At 38.7% G+C, this 24,967-nt stretch overlaps 1 long non-coding RNA gene across 2 annotated transcripts in view; it reads left to right on the top strand.

Moving 5' to 3' along the window:
* Positions 1-6,495: 6,495 nt before the first annotated feature.
* The window catches only part of LOC124100912 (uncharacterized), a 34,863-nt gene continuing 16,391 nt past the window's right edge, over positions 6,496-24,967 (top strand). For both annotated transcript variants that reach the window (XR_006854465.2, XR_006854466.2), the window contains exons 1-2: positions 6,496-6,723; positions 6,932-7,059. This is a non-coding gene — a long non-coding RNA (uncharacterized LOC124100912). The remainder of the gene's footprint in view (positions 6,724-6,931; positions 7,060-24,967) is intronic.

Genomic DNA, 24,967 nt, shown 5'->3' with positions numbered 1-24,967 from the left:
TTTTACTGAGATGCCTTTTCAGTTTTAAGGTCATCATTAATGTGCATGAACAATTAATGGAATTGAGGGAATGATGAACATAATAAAAAATAATATTTAAAAAAATTAGGATCATTGGTGAAAGCAGACATACATCCCTCTCTTGATAATAGAAAGTCTCTTTTAAAAATGCAGAATTTATTGAAATCATAAATCAGAGATCACATATTGTTAGGGCAAACTTCCCAAATATGGAGTATACAGCTGCCATTATGATTAATTGCCCTACCACAAACTACTTGCTATTTATTCATTTATTGCAAATGCTCTCCCCTTGATACTTCTCTAATTCCCTCCTTCAATCCTAGCACTGATCATCCACCTATGTAAGTGCTAAGCTGCTCTAGAATCCTTTTGAACTTCTGAATCCCAGGGATTGATCCCATTGCTTGTTTCCAATGAGTTATATGCTTTGGCATTAGCTAAAATCTTAAATGTGGGCAAGACAGTGTTCCTAGTCAAATAATTGTAGTCACAATGTGTTGGCTGCACTTACAACAGCATTGGGATTTAAATATCGCCTTTCTTCTTTAAAGAAGCAAAGCTGGAGCTTAATTGGCAGAATTACGAACTAGACAAAAATAATCCATGACACCTCCCATCTTGCATATACTGACTCCCTTTAACTCTCCTATTAGCTCCTGCCTTCAGTCTCTTTTTCATTCCATCTCTCAGGCAACAAATTTCAGTTTCAGTCAAGTCTTTTTTTTTTTTGCATTGAAAAATCATCTCATTGTTTTCAAATGCAATATTTACTAGTCTATGTGAGCTACCAGAAATGTCTGTAACACTTTCAATAAAGAATTTTAAACTCCATTGAGAAAGAAATTTCTATTTGGCAAACTTTTAGATACTTCTGAAATGATACAGAGAGTTGGTAATTATATGAATTGATAAGAAGATATTGACCTCTAAAGTATAATCCCTAGGATTAGTAGCATTCACTAACTATTAATAAGAATTGTAATGACATATGTTGGACATTTATCATGTTGTAGATCTGATCTCAGTCTGCAGATCAAATATCAGTATCTTCTTCTTATTGATGAGAAAGTTAAGATGTTAAGCAGTTTATAAACTTGTCCACTGTCACCTGAATAAAGTAGCAGATGCAATTTTTTTATATAATGAAGCTACCATTATAAAGAATGACACTTAGACTTGGTTGACTAAGAGAAAATTAGATCTGTGGTGAATTCATATTACTGTTTCTGTTTTTGGATATTCAAGCAAGCATCATGCACACTCCAATTAATGGCAAGACTTGCTGAGGGTACAGGTTTGCAGATTCTACCAGGAGCCCAGCAGGCTTTACAAATGAGTGGCTCTTTGGCATTTGGTGCTATGGCAGATTTGCAAACACGACTTTCCCAACAGACTGAAGCTTCAGCTTTAGCTGCAGCTGCCTCTGTTCAGCCACTTGCAATACAGTGTTTCCAACACTCCAACATGTTTAACCCTCAAACAGAAGAACAAGTTGGATGGGATACAGAGATTAAGGATGATGTGATTAAAGAATGTAATAAACATTGTGGAGTCATTCATATTTATATTGACAAGAATTCTGCTCAGGGCAATGTGTATGTGAAGTGCCCCTCAATTGCTGCAGCTATTGCTGCTGTCAATGCGTTGCATGGCAGGTGGTTTGCTGGTAAAATGATAACAGCAGCCTATGTACCTCTTCCAACTTACCACAACCTCTTCCCTGATTCTATGACAGCAACACAACTACTGGTTCCAAGTACATGATGAAGGAAGATATAGTCCCTTATTTACATAGCTTTTTTCCTTGAGAATTCATCTTGAGTCATCTTTTATTTAGATAAAAATAAAGAGGACAGGGTCTACTGTCATTTGTATGCAATTCCTGTTACCTTGAAAAAATGAAAATGTTAACAGGAATGCAGTGTGCTCATTCTCCCTAAGTAGCAAATCCCACTGTATACAAAGCTGTTCTCATTCTGCCTTTTAAAATGTTCATGTAGAAAATTACATTAAGGATCTTTAGGAATAGCTCTAGGGGAACAAGTGTGTGCTTTCTGTATAAAGGCAGACAGGTCTGTAATGATGTTTTTAATGTTTCAGAAGCCTAACTTCTTACCCAGGTTACATTTCACATTTCACTAATGTTGATATTTTACTCATGGTTTATCAGAGGTTTCTGGAATACACATTTAGTGTATGGGGATTCAAGCCAGGTAAAGGGCTGTTTGGCTAGCATCTCATCTTGCATTTTGATCATTTGGCAAGAAAGGGAGATTTCAAAATTATATTTCTTGATGGTTTCTTTTCAATTAATGTATCTGTAAAAGTTTCTTTGTAAATATTATGTGTTTTGGTGTATATTAAGATTCCAAACAAAATGATCACTGCATTTCCTGAATATGCTTAGTCAAGAGTCTGGTAAGGCAAAGAAGTCTCAGCAAGAAATAGGAAATGCAGAAATAGGTTTTGTCTGGTTGCATATATTTTTTGCTCTTTTTAAGCTCTGTGAGCTCTGAAATATATTTTTGGGTTACTTCAGTGTGTTTGACAAGACAGCTTGATATTTATATCAAACAAATGACTTTCATATTGCAACAATCTTTGTAAGAACCACTCAAATAAAATTCTCTTAAAAAGGCAAAAAAAAAAGCATTCAAATGTAATGCCAATTAAAATAGCAAACATAGAAATATAACTAACTAGCTCAGGGCCTTGTTAAATTGCTGAGGCTGGCCTTGAACTTGTTATACTCCTGCCTCGGGCTCCCAAGTTGCTGGTATTAGAGATGTGCCCCACCATAGCAACCCCTTACCTTTTCTTCCCAAGCTTTCTGTTATCCTATAGTTGGCTTCATCTGCTATCCATCTCAGGTAGCTATAGCATTCAGCAATTGCCTGTGGTTGTTTTTGAGAAATGCCACCATTGTAATGGGGGTTTGCAATGAGCAACTGCTGAGTCCAGTTAAATAAACAATCTTGTGAGTGGGGTGTGACAGTCAGTCACCAGGAACAATGATGGCAATTCCCTAGGAATTGGGGCCTGGGAGCCGTGGAAGAGCTCCAAGCCCTTTCTGCCCCCTCCAGTGGCTGGCAGGCTTCAGGCTGGAACCTACATATGGGATGCCAGTTTTTGAGATGATTGTAGAGTTGTAGGAAAGGGAGGATAAATAAAAATGCCTTGATGCATTGCTGAGGGTCTTCAAATTTTCTAAATGCTCCAGGATTGCTGCAAGCCTTTGGTTAATTTTCAGAGTTTTGAAAAAGTAGGTACTGGCTATTTTTTGTCAGTATGTTCATTTCCTTTCTGAAAGGAATTTTTTAGAGTTTTTCATTCCACACATTAATGGGATGATATGAAATCATGGTTATTAACATACTAGACATAGAAAGAAGAGAACAGAATCAACCAACATGGAAACAGTCATTATGTGAATCAAAACATAAAGAGAAAAAAAGATGAAAAATAAAATGGAACAGGGCATGAAGATGTATAGAATAATCTCAGATGTCCAAAGTGTTCGTTTAACTGGGATTCCAGTATGAGAAGAAACAAAAGAATTCCTTAAAATTACTTAAAGCAAATCAATCACAGATCTGAGAAGCTCAGAATAATTCCAAGCAAGATTTTTTGTAGTGTTCTTAATAATTCCTGAATAGCATATTTTTGAACCCAGACATTCATAAACCTTAAAAAATGCCATTTCTACTGCAATCCTAAACAATTAACAAAAAAGCAAAAATGGAAAGCCAATAGAGGAGATCATGGAATTCTAAATATATCAATTCTTCTCCTGTGTCTTCTCCAAAGCAGCCAATAATAAGCAAAGAGAAAAAATAATTGATGGGACAAACAAAATCAACATGAGAGATTTAAATCTAAAGTACTATAAATAATCACATTAAAATAAAACAATTTAAGCTCCATATTAACTTCTGACTGTTGTTATATGTAATTGTCAAAATAATAATAATGATAATAATAATAATGGCTTAAACAACATAAATGTATGCTCTTATGGCTCTAGAGATCAGAAGTTTCCAGTGCTATTAGTTGACTAAAATCACAGTGTTAGCAGGTCTCTGTCTTTACAGGGGCTCCAGAGAATCCAGTTCCTTACCTTTTTCAGCTTCTAGAGGTGGCTGCCACCCTTGCTAATAGCCTTATAGCACCTTGACCTCAGCCACACTCATCGCATCACACTTTCTGACTCTCCTGCCTCCCTCTTTCCCTTATAATGACCTGAGATAAACTGATAATAAAGGATAATATCCCCAACTGGATAATAAAGGATCATATCCCCAACTGAATCACACCTTCAAAGTCCCCCCCTGTCATATGCAATACTTATTCATAGGTCACAGGGGATTTGAAAATGAACATCCTGGGATGGGAGGGTTCAGTCTACCATATTCCTCAATGAAATGGTAAAACCCTAACTACATCATATTAATAGGAAATAAAAAGTTTGGATAAAAAGAATGAAATAATATATATTACACAAACACTAAGCATAAGAAAGTGCAGTATTTACATCAACATTGAAGAAAGGACAATTCAAGGATAAAACTTTTACCAGATATCAAAAAGGGCCATGTGTAATCATACAGGAGACAATTTTATTCCAGAAAAACAACACAATGTGTTATTCCAAATGTGTACAGAATTAATAAAACCAAACACATAAAGCAAATTTGACAAATGACAAACAGAAACAAATCCAAAATCATAGTTCAAGACTTGACTATGCTACTTTCAAAACACTGGTAGAATAAGTAGGTGAAAAATCAATAAGGATATGGAAGATTTGAACAGTATTATCATCCAATGTGACTAAATTGTCATTTATAAAACACTACATCCAAGAACTACAGAACCTGGAATAAAGTGTACCTGGAGTATTCAGTAAGATAAACTGGAATAAAAGTCTGAAAGTATAAAATCATACAAAGTATTTTCTGTGATCATAGAATTATCAAATTGGGAATTGGTAACAGTAACACACCCAGAAAATTTTTGAATATTTGGAAATTAAATACATTACTAAATAACATATAACTCCTTGAGAAGAGAAAAAAAAAACATCCTTAAATAGAAATTTGGAGGTGACAGAGTTGATGCATTTAGCAGACAAGGACTTTAAAACTGCCGTTAGAAATGCTTTTAAATATTTAAAGGAAAATATAAACATAGTGATGTTTATTGGAGAAACTCAGAAGGATAAATGGATTTTTAGGAGCTGAAAAGCATATTTGGCATCTATGGCTGAAATAGTAAATGCTACCTCAGTGACTGGGTTGACAATTTCAGTCTCAAGTGGTCTAATATTCAGGTAATTAAATTCATGCAAGGGATAGTGGCAATGGGATTGACCAAGATTATAAATACACAATCACTATAGGATTGAAGATGCCCTAGAAACTTTAGGGAAAGTAAGTCACAAACACCAATGTTTGTGGAGGAAACTTCCAGGATATGGAGACAAAATGTATTGGGACATTCAAAGATATTTTATGATGCTACGTTTGTGGAAGATAATTTCTTCTCCCTATTGAAGAAATTATCTTCCACAAACGTAGCATCATAAAAATTTATCCAGGAATTGAAATGCAACTTAAAATGCATAAACAGGAAAGCATGTGGCTATGCCTGAAGCCAGAAATAGACACTGTTGTCAACTTTTAACACAAAGCTGATAATGGATCATGTCAAAAATGCTGATAATGCTTTTTTCCTATGAATTCAACTTCAAATGCAGATGAACATTTTTTGATGAGTCTATAGGAGAAAGGGGGAAGGCAAACCAGAAGCGCCTTCAAGTCTGCACACTGGGACCCTCAGGAAAGTGGCCAACAATATTCAAGAAAAACTAGTATTTGTAAGACTTCACAGAGGACTGATGATTTGCTTGAATGACTTGGAAAAGTGCCACTGGGATGTTTGTATTTATAAAAATAAAATCACAATGATACAAGACTAGAAAACTATACCTCCATATACTTTTTTTGAGACTTTTCAGTTTTTCTCTTCAAATACAATAAAACCTATGCTCTGCCAGGTGTGGTAGAACATGCTGGTCATCTCAGCCACTATGGAGGCTGAGGCAGGAGAATCTCAAGTTCTAAGCCAGCCTCAGCAACTTAGTGAGGCTAGGAGCAACCAAGACCCTGTCTCTAATAAAATGGGAATTTAATAAGTGGAACTGTGCAGGAATGTTTCCTTTCCTTCTTTCAAAATTTTCAACAGTTTCATCAAACTCCTTGTTGCTAGTCTGCTGGAGCAGGGTAGAACTAAATGAACAGAGAAAGGTCTGAGGTAGGGTAATGGATGCAAAAGTGGTCACCCTCGCAGGGATGAACTAGAATAGAGCAGGACTGGAGCAGAAGTTATCCCTGCAACCAGTGGAGGGTGGGGTGTGGTTGGAGTGGGTGTCATGCCCTCCACAGGCCTCCAGGCGGCACTCTGGTCCCGCCGTCGGCGCGCTCAGGCAGCCCAAGGGGCGCAGACTCACGAAGGCCAGGATCTTGTCTCTGGGTGTCGCAGCCTCACGTGGGGAACGTGGTGCTTCAGTGGCGGTGCAACTGGCGGGTGGCGGTGGAATCGTGAGACCTGGAGAAGCGGAAGGGCACTGGGAGAAGGACGCGGACGCCTGCAGGAAGTCAGGCCTGGAAGGCGCTCACAAAGAGCGGGCTGTCCTCTCAGGTACTGCGCCTGCCTGGGCCCATGATGGCAGGCCGAGCGGGCAGCAGCGGGTGGCCAGGGAGGCAGAGAGGCCGCAGCGCCAAGGGGCTGGTGGGCTCCCGCGGGATGGGACGTGCTTTGGATGAGTGATTGGGGTGTCCCCCAGGCGGGTGGCCTCTCCGGGTGGTCCTCTCATTCAGGAGGCTTGCCTTTCCTTCCTTGTCCCTAGTGGGCTGTTTCAGAGGGTGAAGTGTCCGTCATCACGCTCGCTGTACAGTTCCTGAGGTGGCTCTCCAGGCCTGTGGCTTCCAGGAAGGGATGTGCGGCCTTCACACAAGATTCCCCCCATGAAATGTGGTGAGTTTCTTCTCTGGCTGTGATTTCCAACCTGGAATCGCCTTCAGGAGCAGAAAACGGGACAGTTTATCCAACGTGATCTTTCCAGTTTGAGGGGCATTCTTAGGATGCATCTCTCCTGTTTTCTCATATGCATTCAGAATTTCAGATTTTCTCATTTCCTGATTCTTAAAAGTAGACATTGACTCCCTTATTGCACATATCAAGTCATGGCTTTTTGAAACACTGGGTGGAGTGATTGTCATCTCACTAGTGCACCAGGTTCTCAAGTAGTAAACTGACCTTCTTCCATATGTAGTCCAATTTTGTAAGGAGAGGGAATGAATTTGAAAGTGGGCTGTGTGGTGATAATGAACTCTGACCTGAATGAAAGAGGAAGGAGGAAATGCTTAGATAGTACACACTGCTTCTATCATGAAGAAGTGTGAGTGCAGCCACCAGGTAGGTCTATGTTGTTGGCAGTATGAAGCAATATATGCCCATTACTACTTTGGGGTAGCCAATAGTATTTAAGTGTAGGTAGTTTTGACTAATCATCCTCATGTACAGGTTTATATTTATTTCTTCAGGCTAGGTTAGAACAAAAACCAGGACCATAACCTAATTCTTGATCAGTGCTTTAGTCCTATTATGTAGCATGATATATAGTACTCAATTTGTTTTTTTAGTGGTTATGCTCATTTTAAGTACTTGATTAAGGAGTTGTCTGCTAGGCCTTTCATTTGTGAGTTACTCTTTTCCATTTTGTGATTAATGAATGACTTGTAGGGTATTTGGGGACTCTATATCTTAGTCATTATCGTGCTTTAAATTTACTCACATTTATTTTAATATAGACTTCTTGAAACTTATTTTCTTCAGTGGGCTGTAATCCATTATTTCATTATTTAGATTTTCAAGTTGTGCCAGATATGAGTAGTATGAAATCTAAGTTGGATTCTCAATTTGGGCCATTGTTTGAACACTTTACTTTCCTGTTTGTTTATTTTTTAAAGTATAAATTGGCAAATTTTAGTTGTATATATTTATGATGTATGAGGAGATGTTATAGTTTATATACACAGTGTGAAATAAGCTTACTAACATATACATCATCTTAAATACCAGAGTATTTTTGTGGTGAGAACATTTGAAATTTATTCTTTTAGTAATTTTGAAATGTATAGCATATTATTATTTATTTACCATGGTGTGCAATAGTTCTCAAAAAACAGAAAAATCTATTCCTTCTGTCTGATTGAGATATTGTATGCTTTGACCATTTTCTTCCCATGTCTCCCATGCCACAGCGTCTGGTAACACCATTCTACTCTATGCTTCTTTTAATTTTATTATTTTTCATTTCACATGTAAATGAGAATATGTGGTATTTGCCTTTATGGAGTACTTTCTTTTGACAGTAGATATTTCAGGTTCAATGTACTCTTTATTGGCTGTTCAAACTCTGGTATTAGTTGTTTCTCTAAAAGCCCTGGTTCCTTTTAATGTGGGCCTAGCACTTAGAATCCTGAATCTGAGTTCTATATGAGTTCATTGCTGTTTGAGTGTCACTGCTCTGGCATATGTGTGTGTAGGCACACATGCATACACTTATTTGTATATCATTTATATTTCAGTGTTTATTATTCATTTGTTCTGAAATGTTCATACAATGAAATGCATTTTAAGTCAAATGTGGTTGACTTTCAATAAATCATTATAATCTAAACTGCTTTCAAGATAAAGAATGTTAAACCACACCTGAGAAAGTTCCCTTGTGTCCCTTCTAATTGATTTTTTCCTACTGATTAAAGGCAGGATTCTGTTTTATCCTACCATTGAGTGTTTTACTTTGTCTTTTTAGAATTTTGTATAAATTAATTCTTCTTAAAAATTAATTGTCACTGGATCCTTATTTTGTTTATTTATATGCTGTGCTGACAATCAAACCCAATGCCTCACACATACAAGCAAGTATTCTACCATTGAGCCTCAACCTAGAAACATAATGGGTACTTACACTTTTTTGTTATTGTTTTTGTTTTTTGTTTGTTTTAGTAAAAATTGAAGGAGAAGTTTTATTGTTTTCCTAGCAATAGAGAAACAATGGGACTCTTGTTCCAGAGGCTGTTGATTCTGCCCATCAGGAGGAATAGGTTTTTTTTTTTTTAAAGATACAATTCAAAGGCTACATTCCACCTATTTTCTGTTCAGGAGTTGTAACTCACTTGTTGATTTAGGAGATATTCATTTCTGAGATCTTCTGGTGCCGTCTTCAAGTCTGAATTACTTAATTCTTATTATGGATGTGAGTCTTATTAGGATGAGTAAGAAAGTTATGGGATCTTACACTCTGTGTCTGAATCAATATGCTTTTGAGGTTCATTCATGTTGCTTGAATCAGTGTTTTGTTTTGTTTTCTATTTTATTACTGCAGTAGTATTCATTTTATGAATATATCATAGTGCATTTATTTTTTTCCATTGAAGGATATGTGAGCATTTTCCAGGCTTTGAACTTTATCTTACTAGATGTATTGGGGAAAAATATGTATGTGTATGTGTATATGTGTGTGTATACACACATATATGTGTATGTATGTATATTTCACTTAGGTAAATAACTCAAAGAGTGGAATGGCTACCACATAAGGTAGATCTTCGTTTTCTTTTAAAAGAAACTGTCAAAAATTCTGAACATTCTCATGAGCAATATATGAGAGTTCCAGTTGCTGCATATCTTCACATTGTTTAGTGATGTAAGTCTTCATACCTTAGCCATTTCTGCTGGGTATATAGTGGTATCTCATTGTGGCTTAGGGTTGTACTTCCATGTTGACTAATGAAGTTGACAACATTTGACTGTCTTTTATTGGCCAGTCATTCTTTTTCTGTGAAGAATAGATTTGGATCATGTCTATTATTTGTTGAGTTGTCCTGTTATTACTGAGTTGTAGAAGTACATTTAGTAGGACTGGATATAGTCCTTTGTCAGAAAAAGGTTCTGTAATGGGATTACAGGTATGACCTACTCAAGTTTTAAACATATTTTTTTAAACTGAGCCACTACTGTTTCTATCAAATCCATGTTGCCTGATCACTTAATGCTGTATAGACTTATGCACAGAATTAGATAATATTTTGAAAAGGTTTTTTTTTTTGTGTGTGTGAAGGATCCTCAAAGTCAGGGGGCATACCTGTGGTCCCAGCTTATTGGGAGACTGAAACAGGAGGATCATTTGAGTCTCAAAGTTCTGCTGGATTTGTGTGCATTATTTTTTAAGCTTTATTTAGAATAATACTTGTAGGATATACTGAGAGGTAAAGGTAGATAAACATTTAAATAATGATATATGTATCATGTCCATTTTTATTAGGGTAGAGTGACATACACCTATTTTGTAATATAATTTTGTTCATGAAAGCATCATAAATGGTATTATCAAATATTATTGGAGCTTGACAAAAATGAAAAATTCAAATTTTACAAATCTCTGTAGATAAATGTCTTTTAATTATTGTGTTTGCTGAGACTGTTTTTTGTAAAACACAAATACATAGTGAAATGTGTATTTTGAAATAAAACTCAATTTGATAATGGAAAAGCTTAGAAAGGAGTATTTAGATTTGGTTTACCATGAAATTAAAATACTTTTTTTAGTTGAACAACTAGTCTGAAGTTTTTACTCCTTAAGAACAAACATATTAGATGATTGGATTCTGTCTCTGAGTAATGCAAGAATAATAAATAAGCATCAAAACTCAGAGAATCGTAAAATGAATGAATTCTGGGCAATAAAATTTCTGGAATCAATTTGATCTGAAGTCAGAACTTATCAACATTCTAATTGTCTAGATTTGTCATTCTGTTAGAGATAGCTGATTCATAAAGGAATTCTGGGTCACAGAATATAAATGACAATCTGTTCTTGCTGCATCAGCCTTTGCTTATGCTATTCAAATGCACGGAGCATCAAATCTGGATGTTTTATTATAATACAGAAAAGAAATCTGAATTCCAAGCAAAGACTTGAGAATTGAGTGTCTACAATAAGGTTTAATTACAGAAAATTTTATACTTACCCTGTGTCTGTCCATCTGTCTCTGTCACAGATTTCCAGTATGACTCCAAAAACAAGAACAATGAGGAAAAAGTTTTTGACTGATTTTATGTAGGACTTAAAACACCTAGAGAAAGTGTTCAGCTCTGAGCTAGGAAATTCTCCCCGCCCCCATAACCTTAGATGAACATCACTGTCCTTTGTCAATATCTATCTATCTATCTATTTATTTACTTAATTTATTTTTGGAAGGGGATTGGGGATTGAACTCATTGGCATATGACCGCTGAGCCACATCCTCAGCCCTATTTTGTATTTTATGTAGAAACAGAGTCTTAATGAGTTGCTTAGGGCCTTGCAGTTGTGGAGGCTAGCTTTGAACTCACAATCATCCTGCCTTGGCCTCTTGAGCTGCTAGGATAACAGGCAAATGTCAAAACATTCAGCTGACAATGTCCTTTGCTCGGTAGATAGTTAAGAAAAAATTTCTCAGGATTTTGTGTCCACAAAAAACATTCCAAAAATGTTGATGTCACACTTCAGGCATCATGTTCTGGGTTTAAAAATGCCCTGCATGATACAACTTAGCTTTGAACATCAAATGCAGATTTCACAATTTTGAAACCAGGCAATTAAGAAATAAAGGTGTTGAACAGCAAAATGCAGCACATCCTGTTGTCAAATACACACACACACACACACACACACTCGCACGCGAGCGTGTGTGTGTGTGTGTGTGTGTGTCTGTCTGCTTACAATGAATAGACAGCTGGAGGCCATCCATAACCTTGAGCCCCTGAGTCTCCATTCATGACCCTGAGTCCCTGAGCCTCCATTCATGACCTTGAGCCCCTTACCCTCCAGAGTTTTGCAGAAACAAGAATGTAGCACACAACACCTCCCCATAAACACACTATATTATTTACTAGACAGGCCAGCTGAAGTATGGTGTGCCTTTCTAACAATGTGTGGTTCTATTTGCATATATATGGCATCTGTATTAGAGAATGCTAAGACAGAACCTGATGAAGCAAAGTTGCTCTTTCTCTTAAAATAAAACCACAGTCTTGCACCCTTTTCAAATCACTGGTTTTGTAACATCCTGATTTGTTACATTTGTGAAACCAAGAATAAGAATGATGTAAGAATGATGTAAATTAAAAGCCCACAAAGTAATGCATCCATCTTGCCAGCAACTGTTAAAAGGATGCAGGTGTGTCACCAAGGAAAAGCAAGCCGTTCCCCAGCCACAGTATGAAAACTCAGGAACTTACCTTTCCCTGGACCTTTCTTCAAATCACTCTGCAAGGTGCTTTTTCTCAGAGAGTTAGGGTTTTAACAGCTAACAAAGTATGAGAAGATCTCTTCAACTTCAGTACTTCTGGTTCTCCCAGGCCTCTGCAAGACTCAGTCTTCATCTGGGCATGGTGGTATGCAGCTGTCATCCAAGCAGCTGGGGAGGCTGAGGAAGGAGGATCACATGTACAAAAATAGCCTCAGGAACTTAGCAAGGCTGTAAGCAACTTAGCAAGATCCTGAATCAAAATTAAAAAAGATTTGGGGATGTGGCCTAGTGGTAGAGTGCCCCTTGGTTTAATCTCCAGTAACAAAAGAAGAAAAAGGAAAAAGAGGAGGATAAGAAGAAGGAGGAGGAGGAGGAGGAGGAAGAGGAGACTCAATCTTTGGACTCAGACTAAGTTTTTACTGTGTGTAAATGTTAATAATTACATCATTTAAAAATGTTTTTAAAATGATAATAGATATACTTACTGAATGCTCACCATAGTGCTCTAAACCAGATACCTTCACTGAGTTTTGCTGATATGGCAATAATAAACCGACTGACCATACTAAGATGTCACCTCTCTTAATGGGTGTTTTATTTGGGAGCCTCTGGTCAATTACTCTCTCACAACACACGTGTATTAACAACCCCTGCAAATCCGACTAACTCAGACTCTGTGAACAGTAGCAAACTATGAGCAGACCCCAAGTAGGCACAGAGACATTTGTTCAAACTCCACTGCAGGTGTGAACTTACCTGTCTGCCTCACTGCTCATCAGTTCTCAGGCTAGGGCAGTGGTCACACCCATGGCACATGGGGCCTGTCTAGAGGCATTTTTGATTGTTAAAAAAATTAAGATGTGGTCATAGCATATCTAATATGTAGGGAACAGAATGGCTACACATCATAATTATGGGCAAGCACCTCACCACAAACAATCCTATGGTGTCTAAGGTTAACCATGCTAGAGCTCAGGAAACCTGGGCTAGATCACACATGCTGCACATGAAAGCACTGGGCCTGTCTAGTTCTTTATTTTGTCCCCAGTGCATTAACCACAATGATCATCTCCTTACTAGGTGTCTCCTACTGGTGAGGAAGGGAGGAAAAAAAGAAGGGAGAGAAGAAGACACCCAGTATATTCTCAGGAGAAACTGAAAGCCTGCATACAGGAAAATTGCTAATTTGGGCCTGGTTGCAGTGCTACAGTCTCTCTGTCAAAGAGTTCTGCAATCCATTCCAAAGTTTTCCAGGCCAAGTCCAGTTGTTGATGTCAAGCCAGATGTCCCTCCTTGAACATCAGGGAAGATTATTCCTAAGCTATAATCCCAATTGAGAAAGTAGTCTTTCCCCCTCTTCTATCGCAAGCATGTGTTGGGGTAGGGGAGGTACTGAAGATTGCACACAGGAACATTCCACAGATGATATACACCTGAACAAGATCCTTAGCCCTTTTTTAAAATTTTATTTTGGGACAGGGTCTCATTAAATGGCACAGGCTGGCCTTGAACTTGCAACCCACCTGCTTCAGTCCCATGAATCACTTGGATTAAAGGCATATACCACTGTACCCAGGGCATACCTTCCTGGATATAGTTAATTCCCAGAGAGTCAGCCATCTCCCTAGCATGCTCACCTTATGCAAATTAGGCAATCAAATTCTCACACCACCAATCCCCTATTAGGCACCCAGCCTCACAGGCCTCTTTTTGCCTGCTCCAAGCACAGCAGGTCCAGGTACCAAAGAACCAGGGTTGACCCCTGCCCACTAGAGCCCACTGAAATGACTAAAATATACTAACCCTAACTAAACCTGCTTCTGCTGCCTTGTCGTTTCTTCCTGCACAGATACAGTAAAGTCTCTTTCCCATGTTGTCCATCACCTTCTGCCCTCTCTGCTCCTAACCAACCCTGGCACTTCCCTCATGGCCCTACAGTGCTGTTCATAGAAAACTCTAGCTCTCTGTGACAGTCTATCTATTTCTGTGAGTCTTCCATATCTGATGAAGACAAACCCAAGGCACTCTTACAATAATGCCAAACCTGTAAAGCTTCTCCATAGGGCCAGGGCAACTGCATATATAGCCTTCAACCCTGAGCCTGGGTCCTGGGGGTGCACCAGATTCCTGTTAGTCCCTCCCATTTTAATGCTGGGTAATAGAAAAGGCTGTCAATGGTGAGAGCAAAGGAAGGCCACTGAATTTGTGAAGTAGGAAGTGTGCAAGCACTGTTCCTGTTGCTCACACTCTCTTCTTTCAAATTGGGCCACAGAAGAGACCCAGGAGCAGACAAAAGCCCACAAAAGATGGGGATAGAGCTAGACTTGGACCCAAGAATAAAATGTTAGTTCTCTTTCCAGCCACTCAGTTATTTTCCAAATGAATATTTTAAAGCATTGAAAAAATGCAGGCCATATGTTCTGGGTGTCCTTACAATCAAAGTAAACTTTTTTACCAGAAGAAAATAGACTGTCGCCACTTTATGTCACCACTCCTCCCAAATTGTATTTAGGGCCTGTGACCACAGCTGTGCCACCTCCTGAACTACAGGCTGGGGGAAATGGTCAGGCTGACCTTCAAGGGGAGGAGGACTTGTAACCTTCCAAAGGATTTTCCTGCTACAGTACTATAGTCATTGCTCTCTCTAATCAAAGCCCCTAGCTTCATATCTGTTCCTGGGCACTGCAGTAAAATCAGCCTGAGCACAGGCACACTTCAAGGACTGTGATGGGAGCGGCTCAGAGAAGCCAGCAGGAAAACACATGCTTGCCCTCTCATGGTCTCAACAAGAAACTGCAGGTATCAGCACACCATAAACCAGGATCTTCATATAAGAAAACTGCAATCTTTCCAATTGTGGTCAGAGCACAGTGACAGTGGGTTTTGCTTCCATCTTGGAAGAGTAGTAAAGTTCAAAATGTTTACAAGGTTTTGACTATCTGGTGTGGGTGTTGTCATTGAGAGTCTTAAAGGGGTCATTACAACAGGATTCCCTGGTTTCCTGAGCACTAGGGAACTGTGGTGCCTACCCCTTTGGATCTCAAGGTATTTCCATCTGCACCGGAACTGGACAGTTTTTGATGCCAGCATGTGGTGAGTGTCAGTCAGTGAGGTCATCTTAAAAAGTTTTTTTTTTTTTTTTGGTTTTGGTTTTGTTTTGTTTGTTTGTTTTTAGTACAATGGTGAAAAAAGATCTTGTTCTTGGAGGAGAGACCAAGTCAGACCATAAGTACTCAGCCCCAAACATGAACCTGAAGGGATCATCAAAATTAAGATTCCTGAGCCACTCTGAGTCTAATACTAATACTGTCTGTTTGTGACCTGAGAATCCACATTCATGTCCAGTTCTCTGTTGAAATTGTTGTTGGTCTGGGTTCCACTCTTTGGGACCCAGTCTCAACCATAATATGACTTAGGCTATAGTGAATCTTCCTAAATGATAGGGGACAGATGTGAGTGGTGGGAGCATGAGTTTCAGGGAATAATTCTATAAAGTGGGCCCACAATGTTGAACCTCACCATGCTGTATTTTCCAAGAAACAATTTACCTGCAGCCTTGCCCTGCTAAAGTGGACAGGATATGTCACACTCCTCAGCAAACTATTTGTTTTCTGCAGGAGAAAAGCAGGACTGTAATAATGTTGATAAGAGGAACCAATTTCCATGCAAGTTAAAAACTGCACATTGCCTCAAAGAACTCCTCATCTCAGAATCTAGCCTGAGGATTTTCACATAGTACATAATCAATAAATTTATGTGGTTTATAAAGTCAAGACCTGGACCTCCCTTCTCCTCAGAGCAGTCTCAGAAGGACAAACTAGAAGCTACTGGATGGACCAGAGATAGGTGATGAAAGGTTGGGGGTGAGAAGAGCCTGTCCTTGGCCTGAGAGCTGAGGGGAGCCTAGCTGTAAGCCCTGCTCTCTCCTTCACTATTTCATATAGTGTCACTGTACAGAAGTACATCTTTCTTGAGGCTGTGACTCACATCAGCTTAACACAGTGACCCCAGGTGATTCTTGTGAACCTGGCAGGGAGGAACAGGAGAATGCTGAGAAAGGGTCCTGCATCTGAGGGGATGGGGCACAAGAGTAACTCAATTACTTGTTTTCCTTAATGTTTTAATCATTCATTTTTTCTTGCAGGGTTAAAGTAGGAGAAAAACTATTTGAAAATTTGAAAAGTACATGTATTAAGACCACTAAGTTATTTGTTACATTGTGATGGCAAATCAGATCTGGTTGTGGAATGAAATCATAAAACTGTTCTGGTAAAGATCCTCTGCCTCTTTTGGTGCCAATACCATGCTGTTGTTACTATTGCTCTGTAGTATAGTTTAGGGTCTGGTATAGCGATGCCACCAGCTTCACTCTTCATGCTAAAGATTGCTTTAGCTATTCTGGGTCTATCATTTTTCCAGATGAATTTTATGATGGCTTTTTCTATTTCTATGAGGTATGCCATTGGGATTTTGTTCGGAATTGCATTAAATCTGTAGAGTGATTTTGGAAATATGGTCATTTTGATCTTAATTCTGCCTCTCCAAGAGCAAGGTAGATCTTTCCATCTTCTAAGGTCTTCTTTGATTTCTTTCTTTAGGGTTCTGGAGTTTTTATTATAGAGCTCTTTCAACTCATTGGTTAAGTTGATTCCCAAGTATCATATTTTTTGAGAATATTATAAATGGTGTAGTTTTCCTCATTTTCTTCTCGGAAGATTTGTCACTGATATACAGAAATGCCTTTGATTTATGGGTGTTGATTTTATATCCTGCTACTTTGCTGAATTCATTTACTAGTCCTAGAAGTTTTCTGGTGGATCTTTTTGGCTCTTCTAGTTATAGAATCATATTGTTTGCAAATAGTGCTAATTTAAGTTCTTCTTTTCCAATACATATCCCTTTAATTTATTTTTTTCTGTTTAATTTATCTGGCCAGTGTTTCAAGGACTATGTTGAATATAAGTGGTGAAAGTGGGCAATCCTACCCCTTTTCTCTATAAATATATATGGAACTGTTTATAATTATGTATTATATACAATATGCACATATATGATACATACAATACATAAACAAAACATTTTTATATACATGATTGGTTATAGGGCTCCCTTTTAAGTACCCAGTGAAGTCCTGGTTTAATTTATAACAAAGAAGACACCAGCCAAAACTAATCTCAACCCTCCTTTACAAATGAGTCTGAGGCTGGTATCAGACTTGTGGTCAGATTTACATGTCATTTTATAAACACAGAAGAACATGAGTGATAGAGGGATTGGGCAGAGAACTATTTCATTGAGGACACAGAGTAAAAGGAGGACAAGAAGAAATATAATTAGTTGTGTCACTTTGCATCATCAGAGAACTGGAATCTGAAATTCAGACAAGGAGGATTCAATCTGTTATACTTGGGCACATGGATGACACGGGGCCTATAGTGAAATGGTTATTACAAGCTTTTGAAAAAAAAATCATATGAGTGGCACATAATGGATAAACAATCAATATGTACACAGTATCTTCCAAGTGGTTTGTGAGCTGTGGCCCAAAGCACATACATGTATTAGGAGCCTTGATGAAATTACCCATCAGTGCCTTCTACAATTATTCACATTTTAAAGGTGAGAAAACACAGATATGTCTGGATAATAAATGGTAAGTCAGCAACACACAGAGAACTACACAGAGACAGAACTCTATAGAATCCCTTCAAAGGCTATTTTGTTCCTGATATAAGGAATGTCTGTCTGGAGAAATATTATTTTCTCCCCATTTTGAAGACAGTGCCTAGAGAAGACATCCCAGGAGCAACACAAATGTTTTTCCTTCTTTAATGTTAAGGAACTCTTCAAATAAAGTGCCAGATCCATTATGAGGATAAACACTTGGAAATTATACAGTGCAAAAGAGCATACCCCAGGCCCAGATGCTAAGTATGACTCAGGAAATAAATAAATCAAAAAGGCATATAAGTCATTTAATAATTATGTAACTATTACTAAAAATAAATGTCATTTTATTCAATAAACAATAAATTATGTATAAATATTTCAAGGATTTGCCAAATCTTATCCCATATGATTTTGTAATAAACTCCAAAATCAAGATAATAGAATGCATAATACAGTGTCAAAAACTTTCAAGGGAAAAAAAAAACAAGCCTTCAAGGAAGAGGAGTGTATATTTTAGTGAATGTCGTTCAACAATTTATTTACTAAATGATTTTGAGGAAATAGATTTATTTTCCTGCAGCCTTAAGGAAGGGAGATTTTCCCCTATTTATTTTTCCTGTTGGAATTTCCCAAGATAAGCCCTAGAATTCTATCGGAAATGACCTATAAAATAAAACAGAGAAAAATACAATACATACTGAGGGGAAGCAAAAGAGCAATTTGTTTTTATTAATTAGTAAAATCATTTTTTTTTTTGAAATGAAACTATATTTGCCTTTTTGGGTTTAATTTTTTAATCCTTGTAGCCAGGTATCAAAACAGAAATGCATGGAAGTTCCTTGAACTTCCAATTCATACAGGAGATAATCTAAGTGTTCAATAATCATAAAAATTCAACATCTTTAGCATTTAGAGAAATATAGAATGAAATCCAATCATAGACAAAATTAAATAGTATTGATGAAAATACTAAACAAATGAATACTTGTAAACTCAAGAGCAGTTTAAGTTATTATTATCTATTTGTGGAAACTGTATTTCTATTGAAGATACATGACACTCCCCATCAATGAGAGTTACTTCTCAAATCACAGCATATGTGACCATGAAAACATGAAAGACCACAACAGTACTCTTGCAAACACTTGAAAGAGATAAATAATAATCTGTGAGGTAAATGGACACTAGGTTCCAGTCTCATTTTTGGTTATAGTATATCCAGTTTAAAAATAGTGTAAAACACTATGTTTAAGGTTTGTATAGGTATAATATTCATGTGGTAATTCACATGTACACAAGTTTAGAAAAAAATATTTAGGAATTGTGAGAAAATAAAAATTATGAGAAACACATAAAAGACTCAATTACACATTCTGTATGTAGATGATAAAACTCATCATTATGAAGATGAGAATTTTCCCCAAATTAACCTACAATATATTACCACCAAAACTGCTTTGTACATATATGAATATATCACAGGCAATTGTACCTTTATGTGTATCTATAAAGCAGTAATTCTTTAAAACTATAAATAAATGGAAAAGAGGAAAAGGTAGAAAAAGAGTGAAAGGGGAATTACTGGTAATGAAGTGGGGCAAATTATATTCCATGCTTATATGATTATGTCAAAATGAACTCAAAAATAATATGTAACTTAATGCAATAATTTTAAAAATCAACATGCTTTTCTTTTAATAAAATAAATAACCAAAGCATACATTCTTAAATTCATATATATATATATATATATATATATATATGTAATTATACAAGAAATTTTTCAATTGTAAGAGCAAAAGAAATACTTATCATCTCCTGAAATTCATGTATATTATGAAATTATGCTTTTACAATAATCATCGAGGAATCACTATATGAACAAATCAGTATATGAATCCACATATAAGTAAAAATTACATACTTAATTGCAATTGAAAAGTCTAGATAAATCCAATCTTAACAAGACCAATCTCAGCAAATTAGCTAGACCCTATATCAAAATAAAAATTAAAAGTTCAAGTTGTATAGCTCAGTGGTAAGTATCCCTTGGTTCAATACCTAGTAATGTTTAAGAAAGTAAAAATGAAACTAGCTAGCTGAGGAACAAGCAAGGCACTATAGACCACAGGTCCTCTCCTGAAGGAAAAGGGCATGTAAAGATTTGATTATTATAACCATCCCATCTGTCTATAACCAGCATCTGACAAGAGCCTAGGTTGCAGGTGTACTCCTGCCAGATAGTATTTCAGAAAGGGACTGAGGATGCCCTGCAAGGATAAGGAAGTCTGTGAGAGGTCTCTGCCACTCATATGCTCCCCACCTGAATGAGCCAGTAGGATTGGGGGTGGGCTGCCCCAGTGGAGTGCTTAGGACTGCAGTCTACAGAGACTGCCCAGAGTCCCCATTTGCCAGCACCTGTTCCTGCCACAGCCAGGCCCATCTCCCTTCCCCAGCTTCCAACAGTCTCCCTTCCCCAGCTTCCCTCCTCAGACTCATGATGTCATAGCACACTAACCATTTCCTTGTGCTCAGGAGCCAGGCCTGCTCCATAGGGATCTCCACCACCTGTACATCAGAGCAACCTGGGACTCCCAAGCATGAGAGTGAAGCCTGGAGTTGAATGCAGAAATGGCAGACTCAAGAGAAAAGGACCAGATTTCAGATTCATGTATATTATGGAATTATAATTATGTATATAATGAATATTGTGTATATTTACCAAATCATAATTTGATTTATAATTTGCTCCTGGGCTGCATGTAGGATTGGATAGTTCTCACTAAGTGCTCTTGATTGGAATATGGCTTCACACTGTTCCCTACCAGTCTGAGACCAGTGAGCCTTCTTTTTGAGTGACAGGGAATTGTATCCATTTCATACATGAATAAGGCCAGTTTTAAATGTTGTTGGTTGCAGCTTTTTTTTTGAGGTCTCAGATTGCACACCAGAGCTTCAAGCTGCTGCTATTTTGGGGGGTAGGATACCTGAGATGGAACTCAAGGGCACTCAACCACTGAGCCATGTCTCCGGCCCTATTTTGTATTTTATTTAGAGACAGAGTCTCACTGGGTTTCTTGGCAGTTATCTTTTGCTGAGAGTGGCTTTGAACTCATGATTCTTCTGTCCCAGTTTCCCAAGATGCTGGGATTATAGACATGCATGAGGTGTGCCTAGTCAGGCTGCTGCTATTTTATGGCAAGATTTCCTTCCAGAAGTTGGATCTAGCCCAACAAGCAGAACAAACCTTGTATAATAAGTAATTTCAGTTTATGGATTATATATGTTGCATATTATTCATGAAGAAAACTAATATAATGACAATTATTACAAAATTTCACTTAACTTTTGTGCCCTCTCTTCTTCTTAGGGGACAGATTTCATGTTGAACTGGGAAGCAACCACCTAAAGCAACAATATCCAATGTAAAACATGTAAGGCACAGAGTAATTTAAATATTTCTAGTATTCCATTAACAAAATAAAAAGAAACAGTTGAAAGTAGTATTAATAACATAACTATCCTACCCAGAATATTATCTTTCTGTGACAGATAAAATACTACTAATGAAGTATGTGTGTTTTGGGAACTACAACCTCGAGTTTGACTTTCTCTGTCATCTCAGTTCACAGGAACCACATTCCAGATTTTAGAGCTAGGGGTCCCTTAACATCAGGAACTCAAAGGACCTGATCATCTCTTTACATGATAGAGTTGAGGGACAGAGTTCCCTACTAATATTTCTCCTCATGCCTCAAAATTAGGAGAAACAATGTCCTGATTGTGAGAGGAAGCTCCAATCAGTAAGTGTCCAAAAGGAGATTATTTTTCCCACTTAATACTGATTACAAGTTCTTTCCCATTTCAGACATCAGGTGGAAAAAAAAAGATGGGATTCCAGGAGGTTAGGAACACATCACCTGCAGTCTTCCACAGCCTTGATTCTATTGTTTAAATACATGAAATACAAACTTTTTGGGCAATTTGAGCTTAGACCAAATGGCCAGGCTATAATATCTGTTTTCTCCTGTGGACAAATTCTCACAACTCATATGCAGGTGGACTGGGAATAAAGATGAGCTGTATCTGACTCCAAATCCAAAACACCTGCACAAGATCACATGACTCTTACAATATTCCTTATGCTTATCACACCTGGGAAGTAACAATTATTTTAAAACGCAGGAATTGTAGTGTATGCATATAAAATCCAGCCCTATATATTACATAGTATAACACAAAAAGAACATGCTCATATATCTGTGTCATCTCAGGGTTTCCATTTCAGGATCCAAGGAACCTTGTTTCAGTTTACATCAAAGGCAAACACCAGCTAGAATTTAACTCAACACTCCTTTCCCTATTAATATACAGGTTGATATTGAATATGTGGTAAGTTTAATCAGGGGTTACTGATTATGAAACAGGCTGATCTATAGGGATGTTAAGGACCACCAAGTCCTATGCTTTTAAAGCAAAGAGGGACATGGACTATAGAGGTATGCAGCACAAGTTTGTTTTAATTGAGGCCAAGATAGGACATATAATTATTGGCAGTACCATGAAACATCAGAGAATTGGAATGTGGATTTCAAACAAGGAAGTGTTCACATATTATATTTGGGTGTGTGGATGACCTGAGTGCCAACGATGAAAATTGTTAAAAGGTTATAAGCTTCTGAAAGAAAATTGAGCCAAAATTTTGTCTCAGTGGTAGAGTGCTTGCCTAGCATGTACGAGGCACTGAGTTCAATCACCAACTTCACCCATGCAGATGGCAACCTCACCCCAGAGTAGCAATAAAGGGTATTTTCTGAGAATCCTTTGGCTTTGACAGGTCCATCCATGCCTCCTGGGCCTCCTTGAGCCCAGGAGGAGGCAAATCTATGGTGGAAAGGAGGAAGGAAGGATATCTCAGACACAGATTTTGACCAGAGGAAGCTATCACATGGCTCTCACTGTCATGGTCTTTGGCACCTCCAGCTATAGAGCTTCTGCCTCCTCCTATACTCTGATGCCTGCATCAAGGTCCAGCCAGGCCCAGAGGCCAGTCCAGCAGAAAAGGAGGTACAGAAGAGTTGTGAGCTATGTCTCAGGAAACCCTTCACTCCAGCAGGACCCAAATCCAGACTACCAGAGATACAAGCACAGCTGGCCTGTGACAGGCTGGCCTCACAGGAGGGGAAGGGGAAGGACTGGGAGCTGAGAGGCCAGAGATGGTAATGAGGATTGATAACCTGGGAACCTTTGCTTCCATACAGCATGCACAAGGCAGATTGCCGTTTATACAGTCACATGACTGCTATAGCAGTCCCCTAAATTGCTGCCCATCTGCCCTCAAGGTCCTCCTAATCCAGCCTGAGACTTTGGATAACACATGTAGGTACAGAAGGCTTCTTAGCAGCAGAATTCACACTGTGGAAGGTGAGCTGATCCCAGGTCCCCAGAAATGAAGGGATGATACAGACACCTGACATCACCTCTTCACACAGGTGTGTGTGCACAAGGAGGCTGCCATGACTGCCCTGCCCTCCCTGAATATCAGCATGTGCACTTATGCATACCCATCAAGGTGCCACCAGATAGCATGAATGTGGCCAGCAGGAGAGCCTATTGGGGTGGTTACAGAGAATTAGAAAGGCTGAGGGGAAAGCCTCTTTGGCATGGAGTGACCAAACTGAGCAAGGCCCTCAGCCTCCAGGAAACTCAGTTGACCTCCTTACCTCATCACTGTCCTCACCCCCTCCCACACAGCCCCTGCTGCCCATGCCTAACCCAAGATGGCTGTGCTGGCTGCTATTGTGGATGGGGCTGTAATGCAGCCATGGGACAAATTGTAGCCTCTAGGAGAAAGGAGGGGTTGTCCCAGCCTATACCAGTCCCACTCCCACTGCAGACTCCAATGCTTGGGGGTCCAACAGAAAGACTAAGATGCATAGACATGGGGTAATCCAGTGAGTTATAAGGGGGGTGTGGAGGGGGAGGAGATAGAAGGAGGAAGAAGGTCCAAAGCTTATGGAAAGAACCAGTCAGGGGTCTGGGGTTGTGGTTCAGTGGTGCCTATCACATGTGGGGCCCTGGGTTTAACCCTCAGAACCACAAAAATAAATAAATAAAATAAAGTTATTTTGTCCAATTACAGCTAAAATATATTTACAAAAAGAACCAGTCAGTATTTCCTGTTGACTCCCCTTCTCTTGGGAGACGTTTATTACTTTGTTACCTTTTGCTCTTGCAATAAACATGCTGGGTTTTTGTTTATTTGTTTGTTTAATTATTTGTGTCCTGTTCTTCAATTCTCCGCAGAGGGGAGAAAATGGACCCTTCAGTAACAGAGGAAGGAGGATCCTCTGAGCCCGGATTCTAGGTTCAGACTAAAGAACACAGCAACCACCACTCTACCTAAAGACAAAAAAAATGAATGCAGCCTTTGGATCCCATAGGCAAGCAAAGTGGTGGAAGGCCTCTGGAAAAGTGCTTCCATATTGGGTAGAGAGAGAATGGGCAGGTAAAAAAATGGAGATTTGGCCTCCTCCCTTTGAAGCCCAGCTCCAGGTGCCCAGGCCTCAGGCTTCTGAGCCACCCCATCCAACAGCTCTGGAGCATGCAGTCCACTATACACGCCCTGCAGGGCGGTTCTCAAGTCTGCATGGAGTGGGGAATCCACTGATGGCCTGCAGGAGGGCAGAAGGACCAGTCCAGCTTTGACTATACTTGTGGCGCCCAGGGCAGAGGTCGTTCAGATCACAGCTTCCTCCTTTTTCTCACCCCATCCTGGCCCTGGGTTTCCAGCACCTAGTGGATTATCTGTAGCTTGGATACTTTGTAGCACTGTGCTGTCAATCTGGCGTCTCTTCCTTGGTGGGTCTGTTTTGGGCCCACCAGTGGAAGCAGGTGGGGGGGTCTCAAGGCAA

Source organism: Marmota monax, unplaced genomic scaffold, assembly GCF_021218885.2.
Source record: "Marmota monax isolate L192 unplaced genomic scaffold, Marmota_monax_Labrador192_F-V1.1 WCK01_AAM20220418_F8-fsc00440, whole genome shotgun sequence".
NCBI lineage: Eukaryota > Metazoa > Chordata > Mammalia > Rodentia > Sciuridae > Marmota > Marmota monax.
Note: the sequence above shows the minus strand (reverse complement) of the source record. Positions and strands in the feature narration are given on the sequence as shown.